This window comes from Ranitomeya variabilis, chromosome 1 (assembly GCF_051348905.1).
Source record: "Ranitomeya variabilis isolate aRanVar5 chromosome 1, aRanVar5.hap1, whole genome shotgun sequence".
In the NCBI taxonomy this organism is placed as follows: Eukaryota; Metazoa; Chordata; class Amphibia; order Anura; family Dendrobatidae; genus Ranitomeya; species Ranitomeya variabilis.
Window position 1 is genome coordinate 97,823,501 of NC_135232.1, and position 16,213 is coordinate 97,839,713.

Here is a 16,213-nt window from a genome sequence, read left to right on the forward strand (position 1 = left end):
ATTCAATGTGTAGCAGCCCCTGCTGTGTACTACAGAATAGGTCGTATTCTTTTGAATAGTGATAGGTCATCTATATATTGTGACCAAACAAGTCCTTTAACAACTATTAGGATACAATGTTTTAAAACTCTGCTTATCTACTTTCATAGTGTTTAGTCCATGAAAACATCTTTAGATCAAATCTGTGAATGGGACAGTTCTTACATCCCGTTCACGAGAAAGTCCTAGCACAATCTCTAATATTACTCAGTAGCTCGTTGACAGCCTTGCATTTATATATACCAATTGGAACCCTGACATGAGTGCAGTCCCCATGTCAGTGCCCTAAGCTAGATTAGTGTTTGTTTCTTTGGGTAGTTTTGTTTTTAAACTGGCTAACTTGCAGCAACATATTCAGCAGCACTGTACAGATATTATTTTACCACATGATTTTTCCAAGTTTTTTTTTCTATTTCAACTGTATTTATTAATTTTTTTAACATAAAGGGATATGTGGGAGAGGAGGGGAGGAAGGGAGAAAACAAGGTAAAGGAAGGAAAAAGGTAAGGGTAGGGAATTAAAAGAATGAGATTAAAGGTTGGGAAATGTCAGGTTCCAATGGTTCCATTTTCTGGAATATTTCGTGAGACAATTGTTATTTATTGCAAATCACAATTCCATGCAACAATGTAAGTACATCTTGTCCATAATATCAGATAATTTAGGTATCTCAGGTTTTTTCCAGTGAAAGGCCAGAGAATTTTTCACCACCTAAAGAATATGGATTAGAACAGATCTAATTGATGGGTTAATATCATCCAAGCCAACCAAAAGTAGTGCTATCTGGGGAGTAATCAGTAAGTCTCTATTAAGAAGTAGGTTTACGTTTAAGGAAACTTGTTTCCACAAATGCTTAATTTTTAGGCAGCTTCAAAAGATATGGAATAAATTGCCTGGACTACCACAATCTTTCCAACAAAGCGGTGAGTTTTCCAAGTTAATGTGGGAAAGTCTGGTGGGAATATGATACCATGATCTGACCAGACTTTTATAATAAGATTCGTGTAGAGCCATTGATATATTAGAAGTATATGGATATCTAATGGAACTTCCCATTGTTCCACTTATAATGAGATATTCAAATCAGATTCCCAACGTGACATATATACATTCTTGGATAAGAAGCTACTTTATCTTTATTAAAATAGCTATATAGATTCTTAATACTCCAGAGTAATTTGTGATTTGTATCATTCAAGAGTAATGTGATTATTTCTGCCTTTGGGGATTTATTATGAATACATTTTTGGATATTTTCTTTTAGTATTAAGAAAAACATAAAATCTGAAGATGAAAGATTATACTTATCTCTGATTTCTCTGAAAGTTGCAAAGTTAATTCCATCATAGATATTTTTTCATTCCAGATTGAATCTAGTTATTGGGCATGACGAATTTGTAAATAGAAGCCAATAGAGGAATTGAAAATGTTTTAATTAAGTCTATTCTGTTATTCCTTCTACCCGGTTTTGCGAGTAACTTCCATGCGCAAATTATAGCTTGAAAGGCCGGGTATTGGGGTTCATGAGGATAAGATTTAAATAAATTATTAAATATTAAATCCTTCAAAGGACTATTTTTATTTTGGACAGTTTCTAATTGAAGCCACAAAGGTAAATATTTTTCTTTAAACCTATATAAACTACAGTACAGACCAAAAGTTTGGACATACCTTCCCATTTAAAGATTTTTCTGTATTTTCATTATGAAAATTGTGAAGTCACAATGAAGGCATCAAAACTATGAATTTACGCATGTGGAATTATGTACTTAACAAAAAAGTGTGAAACAACTGAAAATATGTCTTATATACTAGGTTCTTCAAAGTAGCCACCTTTTGCTTTGATGACTGCTTTGCACGCTCCTGGCATTCTCTTGATGAGCTTCAAGAGGTAGTCACCGGAAATGGTTTTCACTTCACAGGTGTGCCCTGCCAGGTTTATTAAGTGGGATTTCTTGCCTTATAAATGGGGTTGGGACCATCAGTTGTGTTGAGCAGAAGTCTGGTGGATACACAGCTGATAGTCCTACTGAATAGACTGTTAGAATTTGTATTATGGCAAGAAAAAAGCAGCTAAGTAAAGAAAAACGAGTGGCCATCATTGCTTTAAGAAATGAAGGTCAGTCCGAAAAATTGGGAAAACTTTGAAAGTGTCCCAAAGTGCAGTTGCAAAAACCATCAAGCGCTACAAAGAAACTGGCTCACATGAGGACCGCCCCAGGAAAGGAAGACCAAGAGTCACCGCTGCTTCTGAGGATAAGTGTTTATCCGAGTCACCAGCCTCAGAAATCGCAGATTAAGAGCAGCTCAGATTAGAGACCAGGTCAATGCCACACAGAGTTCTAGCAGCAGACACATCTCTACAACAACTGTTAAGAGGAGACTTTGTGCAGCAGGCCTTCATGGTAAAATAGCTGCTAGGAAACCACTGCTAAGGACAGGCAACAAGCAGAACAGACTTGTTTGGGCTAAAGAACACAAGGAATGGACATTAGACCAGTGGAATTCTGTGCTTTGGTCTGATGAGCCCAAATTTGTGATCTTTGGTTCCAACCACCGTGTCTTTGTGCGACGCAGAAAAGGTGAACGGATGGACTCTACATGCGTGGTTCCCACCATGAAGCATGGAGGAGGAGGTGTGATGGTGTGGGGGTGATTTGCTGCTGACACTGTTGGGGATTTATTCAAAATTGAAGGCATACTGAACCAGCATGGCTACCACAGCATCTTGCAGCGGCATGCTATTCCATCCGGTTTGCGCTTAGTTGGACCATCATTTATTTTTCAACAGGACAATGACCCTAAACACACCTCCAGGCTGTGTAAGGGCTATTTGACCAAGAAGGAGAGTGATGGGGTGCTATGCCAGATGACCTGGCCTCCACAGTCACCAGACCTGAACCCAATCGAGATGGTTTGTGGTGAGCTGGACTGCAGAGAGAAGGCAAAAGGGCGAACAAGTGCTAAGCTTCTCTGGGAACTCCTTCAAGATTGTTTGAAGACCATTCCCGGTAACTACCTCTTGAAGCTCATCAAGAGAATGCCAAGAGTGTGCAAAGCAGTCATCAAAGCAAAAGGTGGCTACTTTGAAGAACCTAGAATATAAGACAATTTCAGTTGTTTCACACTTTTTTGTTAAGTATAGAATTCCACATGTGTTAATTCATAGTTTTGATGCCTTCAGTGTGAATTTACAATTTTCATAGTCATGAAAATACAGAAAAATCTTTAAATGAGAAGGTGTGTACAAACTTTTGGTCCGTACTGTATGTTTAATCAGACCTGCCAACAAATATGCTGAAATATTATGTAAACCTTAATCCACCATTGCTCTTTTTTTGTATAGACTATCCGAAGCAACCCTTGCTCTCTTCCCATTCCAAACAAAAGAATTGATAAGTCTGAGTTTAAGGCTGGTGTTACACTTGTGAGCTCAATGCAAGAAATATGCACAAGCCATTTGCATCAAGTCCCGACACTGCCGCCGGCACTCGGGACCGGAGCGTGCAGCTGCATGTATTTCTATGCAGCTGCCGGGACTTGATGTGAGAGATGCGTGTAAGTTTCTCGCATTTAACTCGCAAGTGTGACACCAGCCTTACCGAGGAAATGAGAAGGAATAATCAAAGGCACAGCTCTGGTAATTATTACATTATATTATTATATTATTTTTAGTTTTATTTTTCAGGTCGGCTAAATGACGTGTCCAGGTGCTGCTGCAGGTATAGCAGGTATGATACTGAACAAAGGAATGAGAGTGTTTTGAATGACATTTACAGAAAAAGTTTGGAAGACTGGCTTGGCCCAAGAAAAGCCTGGTACTAGCAGGGGGACAGAGCATGGTGACACTGATTAACTGTGCCAACATGCTGTAAGGTGGACCAGAGAAGAGGTCATATATGGAGTAGGGTTTGTACTGTTGTTGGCGAGTGCAGACTCTTTAAGTTGTTCTAGACAAGAGTAGTAAGAGTTGGAGCCATAGTTAGGTTGAGATCTTGATAACTTGGAGGAGTATGCTGGAGAGACTGTGGGTATAGAGATAGTGAATCAGAGGCTGGTAGTCGTGAGAAAGAGGCCTATGTAAAGCTGAGGGTCAAAACATTGGAATAAAGAACATGATGGTTACTTTTCTAATTAGGTCCTGGAGTTTGCGTTATGTTCAGATGGATGGCTGATAAAGTGAATGCTAGTGGGCTGGAGTCAGAAGTAGTCTGTCTGTGAACAAAGTGGGCCAATGAGTGTACTGTGAGTTTGAGTGCTTAGCTTTGGAGAGTATCAAAGCCTGTGGAAGATAGTTAGGCTTGTGAAGATCTGAGATTGTGGGTTGTAAAAATAACCTAGGCAGGTGAACAATCTAATATTTTTTTCCCTTACATACACGGTCTTACAATAACTCCGGGTAGATGGCCATAATCCATAATCCACAAGATCCCAACCCGGGGTCAGTAGTTCCACTGCCTCCATACTAGGTAATACCCTCTGTCTCCCAACATTTGATTGGCCCACAGCTTTTGTATCTCCTGCCAGTATAGCCTGCAGTCACAGCCTATAAGTCTCCAGATGATGGATACCGCGACAGCAGAATGTTTATTCAGCTCCAGCCACCAAAAACACATAGTACAGTCCTAACTGGAGTTCTCCAAACATCTTTGTGAATTCAGTGATGGGCAGGGCGGCACATCTGTATTCCACCACCTGGAGCCATGGTCCCATGGACTGATCCTGTAGAGTCTCCCTGTAGATGGAGGAAGCTCCCTTTTTTATACTTCACAGCTCTCATTGAAGTTATTCTCCCACAGGATTGGGGTAAGGTGGAGGAAGGTAATCCATCATTGTTCGATTGTTCATTTAAACTGCATTTTTGTCTTTCAAAGTGTGTAGACTAGTAAACCGCGTGGTCATCCAATATACAAATGAACAGCGCTCCATCCGGGTGTAGAAATCTTCAAAAACGCTTTATTAAGCCATAAAATACAGCGACGTTTCGACCATATACTGGTCTTTATCAAGCTATTTATATTTATAATTTATCAATGCTTGATAAAGACCAGTATATGGTCGAAACGTCGCTGTATTTTATGGCTTAATAAAGCGTTTTTGAAGATTTCTACACCCGGATGGAGCGCTGTTCATTTGTATATTGGATGGTCTTGGAATATCCAGGAAGGTTCCCTGGACGAGGAACGGGCACCCTAGAGAAGTGAGTGCTGTCAGCCCCTTTTGTGCTTTTAGTAAATCACATGGAACTGATGCAATACATAATCAGCAGGCATTCCAGATTAACATGCAACAAGAGTAAATATACAGGCTAATATGAACAATGGCTTATGTCCCTTGACCTACTAAACAATACTTCTGGTATAACTAAGAATAAATGCTGTGTCGTCACAAAGGCTCATGAGGTTCATGAACTCAAACCTGGGGCAGGCTGCATATTGGACCTTTAGTTAGGATAATTGTTGTGAGCTTGGCTAAGTATGGGTAAAGTGGGCCTAAAGTGTGTCATAATTGTCCTTTAAAAGACTGCCTACTTGATGGAATTGTTGAGTGAACATATGTGTGGGTAGTAGAGATGGGCAAACCTGAACAGTAAAGTTCGGCATCCGTACCAAACACCTACTGCTTGAGCATGGACAACGAGCACGGACTTCATCAGGATGTCCGTGTTACAAGTCAGTTTTGGCCCCCCCGGACACTGGGTGTTTATCATGCTGTCATGTGATTGACAGCACGACAAACACGGCTTCTGATTGGACAGAGAGTCACGGTTACCGAGCTGTAAAATGACAATGTGAACCCGCAGCTGTGATCTGAGGTATAAAGTTTACCTCTGGTCATTGGAGTCGGCTAATGCGACTACTGCTCCCATCAGCCTATGCCCTCTGCCGCAATTAACAGCTAATCTCTCATCTCCTGTTATAAAACAATAATAAAAAACAAACATATTCCTTAATTGTCCAATGTTCTGTCCCACGTCGTAATCCATGTCTGAGGATTACTAGTTTTCAACCTGGACGGTGTCAAGATGCGACCGTCCATGCTGAGAACTACTGGTGAATGATCTGCTGCGAGTGCAGCATCAGTGAGCAGCGGTGACCTCGTTGAGGTTACCGCAGGGCACTGAGACTGCATTTCCAGCCATGCCAATGAACTGCGGAGACATTCCTCCGGTGAGATCACTGCTAGCACAGTGAGGAAAAGTCTCATGGTGCAGAAGCGAGTTCATGGCAGTTTAAAATCACCTCAGAGAAATTCTTCCTGTGAACTGCGGTGAACTTGCCTCTGCACAGCGAGACTTTATCTCACTGTGCTGGTGGTGATCTGATTGGGAGGGAGGTCACCGCAGTTCATTGGCCAGGCTGGGAATGCAACCTCAGTGACCTGGGGTAACCTCGATGAGGTCACCACCGCTAACTGTTGCTGGGCTCGCAGTAGCTCATTCACCAGTGGTTCTCAGTCTGGACGGTCGCATCTTGGTACCGTCCAGGTTGAAAATTAGTACTCCCCAAACATGGATTATGGCGTGGGACAGAACGTCGGGCAGGTGAGGGATATTGTTGTTTTTTATTTTGTTTTATTACAGGAAGCAAGGGATTCAATGGAATGGGCGTTAGATGAGTATAACTGTGTTTTCTATTTTTAAATAAAAAAAGGAAAAGTGTGTTTTGTTTTTATTTCTAATAAAGGACTTTATTCTGGCTGTGAATTTATTTACAATTTATTTACAATATAATTATAGGATGAGTACTGGATAGGTGTCTTATAGACGCCTCTCCATTACTAATTCGTGGACTTCGTCGCCAGACAATGCAAAGGTGACATCAACCTGACAAATATTACCCCACTTGCCACCACTACAAGGCAAGTGGGAAGAGCTGGGCAAAGTTGCAGAATTGGCGCATCTAATAGATGTGCCTTTTCTGGGCAGCTGCTATTTTTAGGCTGGGGGGGCAATATCCATGGCCTCTTACCAGCCTGAGAATACCAGCCCCCAGCTGTCTGCTTTAGCAAGGCTGGTTGTCATAAATGAGGGGGACCCCACACCATTTTTAAAAACTATTTATTGAAATAATTAAAAAACAGCATGGGGACCCCTCTATTCTTGATAACCAACCTTGCTAAAGCCGACAGCTGAGGGTTGCAGCCCCAGGTGTCAGTTTTGCCAGGCTGGTTATCAAAAATACAGGATCACTGGTGAATGCCATGCCATGCCATTTAAAAAAAGAAGTGTTTAGAGCGCTGGTGCTGGCTGATGAATACTTCCATCAGCCATCGCTTGCTCCCACTGTTATTAGTGGCAGTAGGCATCGGCTGATGGGTGCAGCAGTCGGCTCATGCTGTCATTTAACAGCGTGGGAGCCGCGGCTGTCTGACCAGTGGTAAAGATTTTACCTCCTATCGGAAGCAGTGTTTGCCACGCTGTCATGTACATGACAGTGTGGCAAACACTGGATGTTCAGACCCCTACTTTCAAGTGAATGGGGTTCAGGTTCAGGTCCTTGTACTGCTCTTGTACCCAAACCCGAATTTTTTTTAACTGTTCGGCCGAACCCGCCGGATCCCAACATCCAGGGGTTCGCTCAACTCTAGTGGGTAGTGCCAATGAGAGCAGAGTATGGGTCTAGCATTTATAGTCATTGAGAATCAGGGTCTGGGTCAAAAAAGGAGAGTCCTTGACAAGTAGGGTCTGAGGTGTAGATGCAATACCATAAAGAAAATGGACTATGAAGGGGTAGCCACAGACATGGCAGAAACTGAGATATTGATGTGAGGCTGTGTAATGTAACAGTATAATAGTGGGCTATGAGAGAGAGACCTGAGCTTGTTTATACTGCAACATTCAAGAATTGTCCCTCATATTAGTGTTGACACCACTAAGCGTGTTTTGCCTGATGGTAACCAAAATGCATTGCATGCCACTGTAGCTAAAGCTGAACTGTTTAACTTCACTTGGTCTGGTCTGCAGTTGTCTTTGGTAAAGGAATACACTTGAGAACCCCACCCTATATACAAGCATCATACCTATTTTATCTTTTCTTGTAACTGAACTGGAGAACCTAACAGTGCAAGGCAACAATGCTAGCCACCTAGCCACCTTACCATCCATAATCCATTAGTACTAGAATGTGTCATCACTTTCTTATGTCTGGGGGTCTTACTGTTAGGACACCCACCAATTCGCAAAGTAAAGAACTCCAGTGATAGGTAAATGATGTAGCTCACTCAGATTTTTTTTGCACAATGATGCTCATGGAAGCCTATTGTGCAGGAAACTTGTTCTTCAGTGCATCTGCTCTTCATTTTAGCACCCAGATCCCAATCAATAAACACTTTTGATGTGTCTCTATGACTTGTATTCAACATGGCTTTAGAGGCCCCCAACAATCAACTGATATTGCCAAAGGACTTTGTGGTCCACCATATAGTGCTACATGAGCACTATTAATTATGGTCATCTATATAATGCATGGACTGCCCCCTAGAGTTGCCCTGCACTTGCGGCTCTGCTACTCTAGGGTTCCATGAGAAGGAGCCCTACACTGTAATCGCATATGCATTATCATGGGCATCTTGCTGTTATGCATGGAATGGAGGCGCATTAATGTAGTCACCTAATATGTTACTTGTATCACCTATAAACTAGAACTTTTTTTGTATTTTTAATGTATCCTTCCAATAAGATGCCAACCTGTGTTATCATTCCACACACATCTCAAATCTGATAAACATATAAAGTTATAAGGAAACACAGCACACTTCAAATGCGACTTCACGATGTGGAATGGTGATTGATATGCCTGTTTCCTTAATGTTTATCCAGCAGTTGAAACTTTTCACTTTCTGGAGAGTGGACACTCATTTTTTTTCCAAGTGTGCATTTATAAACCCTTAGTGTGAGGGCTAATGATAGGATATCTGACACATTTCAGATTAATTTGTCTCCCAGCTAAATGAAAAAAAAAATCTCCTTGAAACAGTCAGCATGTGTTGTAGGAAAGTTGAAATGAAGTAACAGAAAAGGAAATGGTTCTTTGTGGTTAGTAAAAGACCGTTTAGAGGAAGCAGAGGGAGCTGTTTTCACAAGGGACGTTACCAGCCATTGATACCATGTAGGAATTACAGCAAAAGAGCCAGTAATGAAGGTTTTATGGCATTCAGAAATGTTTTTGTAAAACATTCAGCAGAAATATTCACAACGGGATATATTGGGGCTCAATTATCCTTCCGTGAAAAATAATAAGGTGCATTTAAAAATGGTATTCTATTTAATGAGGCTGTCTAGCTTAGAAAAAAAAAAAGTTTCAAATACTCTGCTCAGAGATTTTCAGTCAAAAGAGGGGGCACAACTAAATTGGGACCTTTATGAAGTAGCTGTTACGAACACCTCTCTTTCTGGAGGAACTGGATCATCCTCACAGACAGCCTATTGATCAAATTACACCCCATGCAATGCTTCATTTCACCACTGGAGGCTCTGCTGGAAATTTGAACACTTGCTGCTTTATTCCTTCTTATTATTTAGTTATGATGTTTTGCTTATATGACACCATTAATTTCATAGCACTTTATCGACATTAGCATCGCTGACAATCTAGATTCCCTATCAGTATGTCTTTGGAGTGTGGGAGAAAACTAGAAAACCCAGAGGAAACCCACACAAACACGGGAAGAACATACAAACTCCTTGGTGGGATTTGAACCCAGGACTCCAGCGCTGCAAGGCAACAGTGCTAACCACTGAGCCATCATGCTTCCCTTAAAAATTATAACTGATCAATGACAGGACAACATGTGGCCATCTTTTTCACAGGGAACGCTTCTATTAAAAATGGAATGACAAAAGTTGAAAACCCCTCTTAAAGATTTTCCTTCAAAAACGAAATACTGTAACTCATAGAATTGGAACGTATGATTTGCTTTAAAAAAAACATAAAACATTTGCAGAAATGTGCATGATCTCAAACTTAAACTTTCTCCCGGGGAAGCACAATACCCATTTACCACTAATTAGTTAAGAAGTGTTAGCTGCACTAATTTGGCTGGCTTTACTTCCAGTTCCCCATCCAACATTTCCAACCAACCTCTTACTGTTCACTCTCAAAAACCACTTGCTAAAATCCACCTTGGTTAAAGAAAGACAAACTGCCAGCACAGTCAGGTGCCAGGTTGCATAGTCTACTGAAGTTTATGGAGAGGGTAGGGAGGAGGAGGCGTAAGGTAAGGAGCAATCAGCATAGTGTGAGACAAACAGATGCAGCCAGATCATGCAGTTGCTTTCAGCAAATGTATTTCCATTCAGTGTTGGATTCACAGCTACACTGCTCATTAATATTATCCATTGTGTTGGTGCTTCTGAGTGTTACAGGGAAAGAAGAACTGTAATCTCTGTGTGTCCTGTGTATGGGAGACATGATTGCATCTAGTCTCCACCCATTAGCTCAGAGAGAACTGAGAATTAGAGATAGAGCCTGCAGAAGCGAAAACTGCTTAAAAAAATACAGGATACAAGTCATATAATGGTGAGAAACAGCGCTATTCTTCACGTAATATACAACAACACGTTCTGAAAGGTGACTTGAAATGACAGATACTCTTTAACTGTTCTCTGACTGCACAAATGATCTTCTGTGTTTTTTGTGGTTTGATTCAGTGACACAGAAAACTCCAAAATTGTTTGTTTGATTCCTTTTAAATATAAGGCACATAGCCTAAGGGTAGATCAAAGTTTACAGACACACAGTTCATAGTAACAGTGCTATGCTACAGATGTATTTCATGTAAAAAAAAATATATATAAAATAGCAGAAGAGGAAATATCAAATTATTTTGCCTGTTTATTTTAGGAATTAGCAGCAGTGTAATGATCTCATGAGCATGCTATATCATCATCATTACTTGTCGTTTCCAAGGAGAAAAACATGAAGAGTTTGCAGGAACATGATGTTGACAAGAGACACTTAGAATTTCCACTTTTAACGCCCCATAGAGACCAATGGGTGGACACACTCCAAATTTGCTTGGGATTTCTTCTGTCATCATAACTCTTCTTAAAACATAACTAATAAATCTGACACAGTACAATTATTACCATAGCGCATAAGAACCTCCAAAGAAGTATGGGTTACATGGAGTGCTGCACTTTAGCTTGACCCCTGAGTTATGTGAGGCTTCATATTTTGCCTTCACAAAAGTTCAGATCTACTCATTTACCCACTGTATTGTAAATTCCATTCACCTTGTCAATATTATTTAGTTTTTACTGAGTAATTTGTTTTGGCTGATTGTAAGGGCTTATTCACATGCAGGGCGGGTTTTAGGCAAAGTGGGGCCCCAGGCAAAAGTTTAAAATGAGGCCCCAAATACTAACATATTGCGCATCACACAGAAACATTTTGGTTGTAGCTGATTTCAGGCCACTAAACGAGTGTGATCAACAATATTGAAGTCATTCACCATTTGTTTCCCAGCCTCTTTTCACCTTCTGAGGAATAATGATGGGGACAGAATGATCACTAGTAGATCAATCTGTCCCTATACAGTATACAGTATCATCTTAGTTGCATATCTGCAGTTTTCACTGGGCGATGTGCTGATGAGAACAATGATTTTTGTTCCGGCATAACTAATCCAATTACATGATGAATATGCAGCATTTTGCACTCCCTCTAGTCCTCCATATAGTATAATACACCCCCATAGTCCTCCATATAGCATAATACACTCACCATAGTCCTCCATATAGTATAATGCATTCACCATAGTCCTCCATAGAGTATAATAAATTCCCCATAGTCCTCCATAGAGTATAATACACTTCCCGTTGTCCTCCATAGAGTATAATACACTTTCCATAGTCCTCCATAGAGTATAATACACTCCCCATAGTCTTCCATAGAGTATAATACACTCCCCATAGTCCTCCATAGAGTATAATGCAGTCCCCACATAGAATATAATTCTGACCTCATAGAATATAATGCAGCCTCCCCATAGAATATAATACAGTCTTACATAGAATGTAATTCAGTCCTACAGTATTATGGCCACCACGTACTCACTCGCTCACTGATATATACCATATTCATGGGCGTGGAGATTAGTGAATATTCATTCCCTTTAATAGCAGGCACATGTGATTGCCCAGCAGCAGGAAGCCTGCAGCTGCTGCTACTGTGCCCGCTATTAAAGTGAAATGAATATTCACTACTCTCCACTCCTATAGTCGCACCCATCTCTCGGCGCCCGCTTCAGTGCATAGCAGTGGGAGGGACTATGGGCGTGGGGAGCAGTGAATATGAATTTCTCTTTAACAGCGGGCACAGGCTTTAGCCAAAGCAGCTGACATTTGCCTCCAGTCACCCACCTCCAGTCTCCGCTGCTGGTGCTTCACTGGCACCGGGCAGGAAATGTGTCTGGGCCCCCTCCCTGCCCGGTATGCTGCTTATGATGATTGCAATCTGGCAATGGGACCCTGGAGCCTCGGGCTCTGAGAAACAAGACAGATTGCCCTCTGTTATGATTTTCCCAATGGCAGGGAAATCAAAATAACAACGGACTAGCTCTCGGTGATGGGAACTAAAGTGACCGTGACCTGAACCTGACACGACACTGGAAGTAGCCGGGGAGTGTTTCCTACGATGCCCTAGACACCACGCGCCAGCCGGAGATCTAACTACCCCTATCAGAGGAATATACAGGCCTGCCTTACCTCCAGAGATGAACCCCAAAAGGAGATAGCAGCCCCCCACAAATATTGACGGTGAGTCAAGAGGAAAAGACATACGTAGGATGAACAGCAGATTTAGCACAGTGAGGTCCGCTTACTAGATAGCAGAAGTACAGGAAAGAGTCACTTCACGGTCAACTTCAAAACACTACTCAAAAACACCATCCTGAAATTACTTTAAAACTCCAGTGACAACTCATGCCACTGGAGTGGGAATTTCAGTCCACGAGAGCTTCCAGCTACAGAGAGTCACATTGCAAATAGCTGGACAAAAATAGCATTAACTAGAAACAAAATTCAACTTAGCTGAACAGGATCTTGAGGCAGGAGAAAGCAACAGAATGCTACTGATACATTGTTGGCCGGCATCGGACCAGCAGCCAAGCAGCCTTAAATAGGAAACTCCCCTAATGGGTGTCAACAGGTGATCAAGGATAGAAGAAGGCAAATAAGTGGCACTACCATAAAACACCACCGGGGGAGCCCACAAACAGAATTCACAACAGTACCCCCCCCTTAAGGAGGGGGCACCGAACCCTCACCAGAACCACCAGGGCGATCTGGATGAGCACTATGGAATGCACGAACCAAATCAGGAGCATGAACATCAGATGCTGTCACCCAAGAATTATCCTCCTGACCATAGCCTTTCCACTTAACCAGATACTGAAGTTTCCGTCTGGAAACACGGGAGTCCAAGATCTTTTCCACCACATACTCCAACTCACCCTCAACCAGCACAGGAGCAGGAGGATCAGCAGACGGAACAACCGGCACCTCATACCTCCGCAATAATGACCGATGAAAAACATTATGAATAGTAAAAGATGCTGGGAGGTCCAAACGAAAGGACACAGGATTGAGAACCTCCAGAATCCTATAAGGGCCGATAAACCGAGGCTTAAACTTAGGAGACGAGACCTTCATAGGAACAAATCGAGAAGACAACCAAACCAGGTCCCCAACACAAAGACGAGGACCGACACGCCGATGACGATTAGTGAACTGTTGAGTCTTCTCCTGGGACAACTTCAGATTGTCCACAACCTGTCCCCAAATCTGATGCATTCTATCAACCACAGCATCTACTCCAGGACAATCTGAAGACTCCAATTGACCGGACGAAAAGCGAGGGTGAAACCCTGAATTACAAAAAAATGGAGAAACCAAAGTGGCAGAACTGGCCCGATTGTTAAGGGCAAACTCTGCCAATGGCAAAAAATCAAGCCAATCGTCCTGATCAGCGGACACAAAACACCTCAAGTAAGTCTCCAAGGTCTGATTAGTACGCTCAGTCTGGCCATTAGCCTGAGGATGGAATGCAGACGAAAAAGACAAGTCGATGCCCATCCTGGCACAGAACGCCCGCCAAAATCTAGACACAAACTGAGTACCCCTGTCAGACACTATATTCTCAGGAATACCATGCAAACGCACAACATTCTGAAAAAATAGAGGGACCAGCTCAGAGGAGGAGGGCAATTTGGGCAAAGGTACCAAGTGAACCATCTTGGAAAAACGGTCACACACCACCCAGATGACGGACATCCTACGAGAAACAGGAAGGTCAGAAATAAAGTCCATAGAGATGTGCGTCCAAGGCCTCTTAGGAATAGGCAAGGGCAACAACAACCCGCTGGCCCGGGAACAGCAGGGCTTAGCCCGAGCACAAACATCACAAGACTGCACAAAAATACGTACATCCCGAGACAAGGAAGGCCACCAGAAGGACCTAGACACCAGATCCCTGGTGCCAAAAATTCCAGGATGACCTGCCAACGCGGAAGAGTGAACCTCCGAAATAACTCTACTGGTCCAGTCATCAGGGACAAACAGTCTACCAGGCGGACAGCGATCAGGCCTATCCACCTGAAACTCCTGCAAAGAGCGCCGCAGGTCTGGGGAGACAGCTGACAATATCACCCCATCCTTCAGGATGCCAGTAGGTTCAGAATCACCAGGCGAGTCAGGCTCAAAACTCCTAGAGAGGCCATCCGCCCTCACATTCTTAGACCCAGGCAGATATGAGACCACAAAGTTAAATCGAGAGAAAAACAACGACCAGCGCGCCTGTCTAGGATTCAGACGCCTGGCTGACTCAAGATAAATTAGATTTTTGTGGTCAGTCAAGACCACCACCTGGTGTCTAGCACCCTCAAGCCAATGACGCCACTCCTCAAATGCCCACTTCATGGCCAAAAGCTCCCGATTTCCAACATCATAATTTCGCTCAGCGGGCGAAAACTTTCGAGAGAAAAACGCACATGGTCTCATCACTGAGCAGTCAGGACCTTTCTGCGACAAAACTGCACCTGCTCCGATCTCGGAAGCATCTACTTCAACCTGGAACGGGAGCGAAACATCAGGCTGGCGCAACACAGGAGCAGAAGAAAAGCGGCGCTTAAGCTCCCGAAAGGCCTCCACAGCCGCAGAGGACCAATTAGCAACATCAGCACCCTTCTTGGTCAAATCAGTCAAAGGTTTAGCAATGGCAGAAAAACCCGCTATGAATCGGCGATAGAAATTAGCAAATCCCAAGAATTTCTGAAGACTCTTTAGAGAAGTAGGTTGTATCCAATCACAAATAGCCTGAACCTTAACAGGGTCCATCTCCATAGATGAAGGGGAAAAAATATATCCCAGAAAGGAAATTCTCTGAACCCCAAAAATACACTTTGAGCCCTTCACAAATAGAGAATTAGCTCGTAAAACCTGAAAAACTCTCCTGACCTGTTGAACATGAGATTCCCAGTCCTCCGAAAAAATCAAAATATCATCCAAATACACAATCATAAATTTATCCAGATATTCACGGAAAATATCGTGCATAAAGGACTGAAAAGGAAGGGGCATTCGCGAGACCGAAAGGCATTACCAAATACTCAAAATGGCCTTCAGGCGTATTAAATGCGGTCTTCCACGCATCCCCCTGCTTAATCCGCACCAAATTATACGCACCACGTAGATCGATCTTAGTGAACCACTTCGCCCCCTTTATGCGAGCAAAAAGATCAGTCAGTAAAGGTAACGGGTACTGGTATTTAACTGTAATCTTATTCAGAAGTCGATAGTCGATACAAGGTCTCAATGAACCATCCTTTTTACCCACAAAGAAAAACCCTGCCCCCAATGGAGACAAAGAGGGGCGAATATGACCCTTTTCCAAAGATTCTCTGATATACTCCCGCATAGCAGTATGTTCAGGTACAGACAAATTAAACAAGCGACCCTTAGGAAATTTACTACCGGGAATCAACTCAATAGCGCAGTCACACTCTCTGTGAGGGGGGAGAGAATCAGTCTTAGGCTCCTGAAAGACATCATAAAAATCTGACAGAAATGCTGGGATCTCAGAGGGCGTAGATGAAGAAATGGGAACCAAAGGTGCATCCCCATGAATCCCCCGACATCCCCAGCTCAGCACAGACATTGATCTCCAGTCCAAGA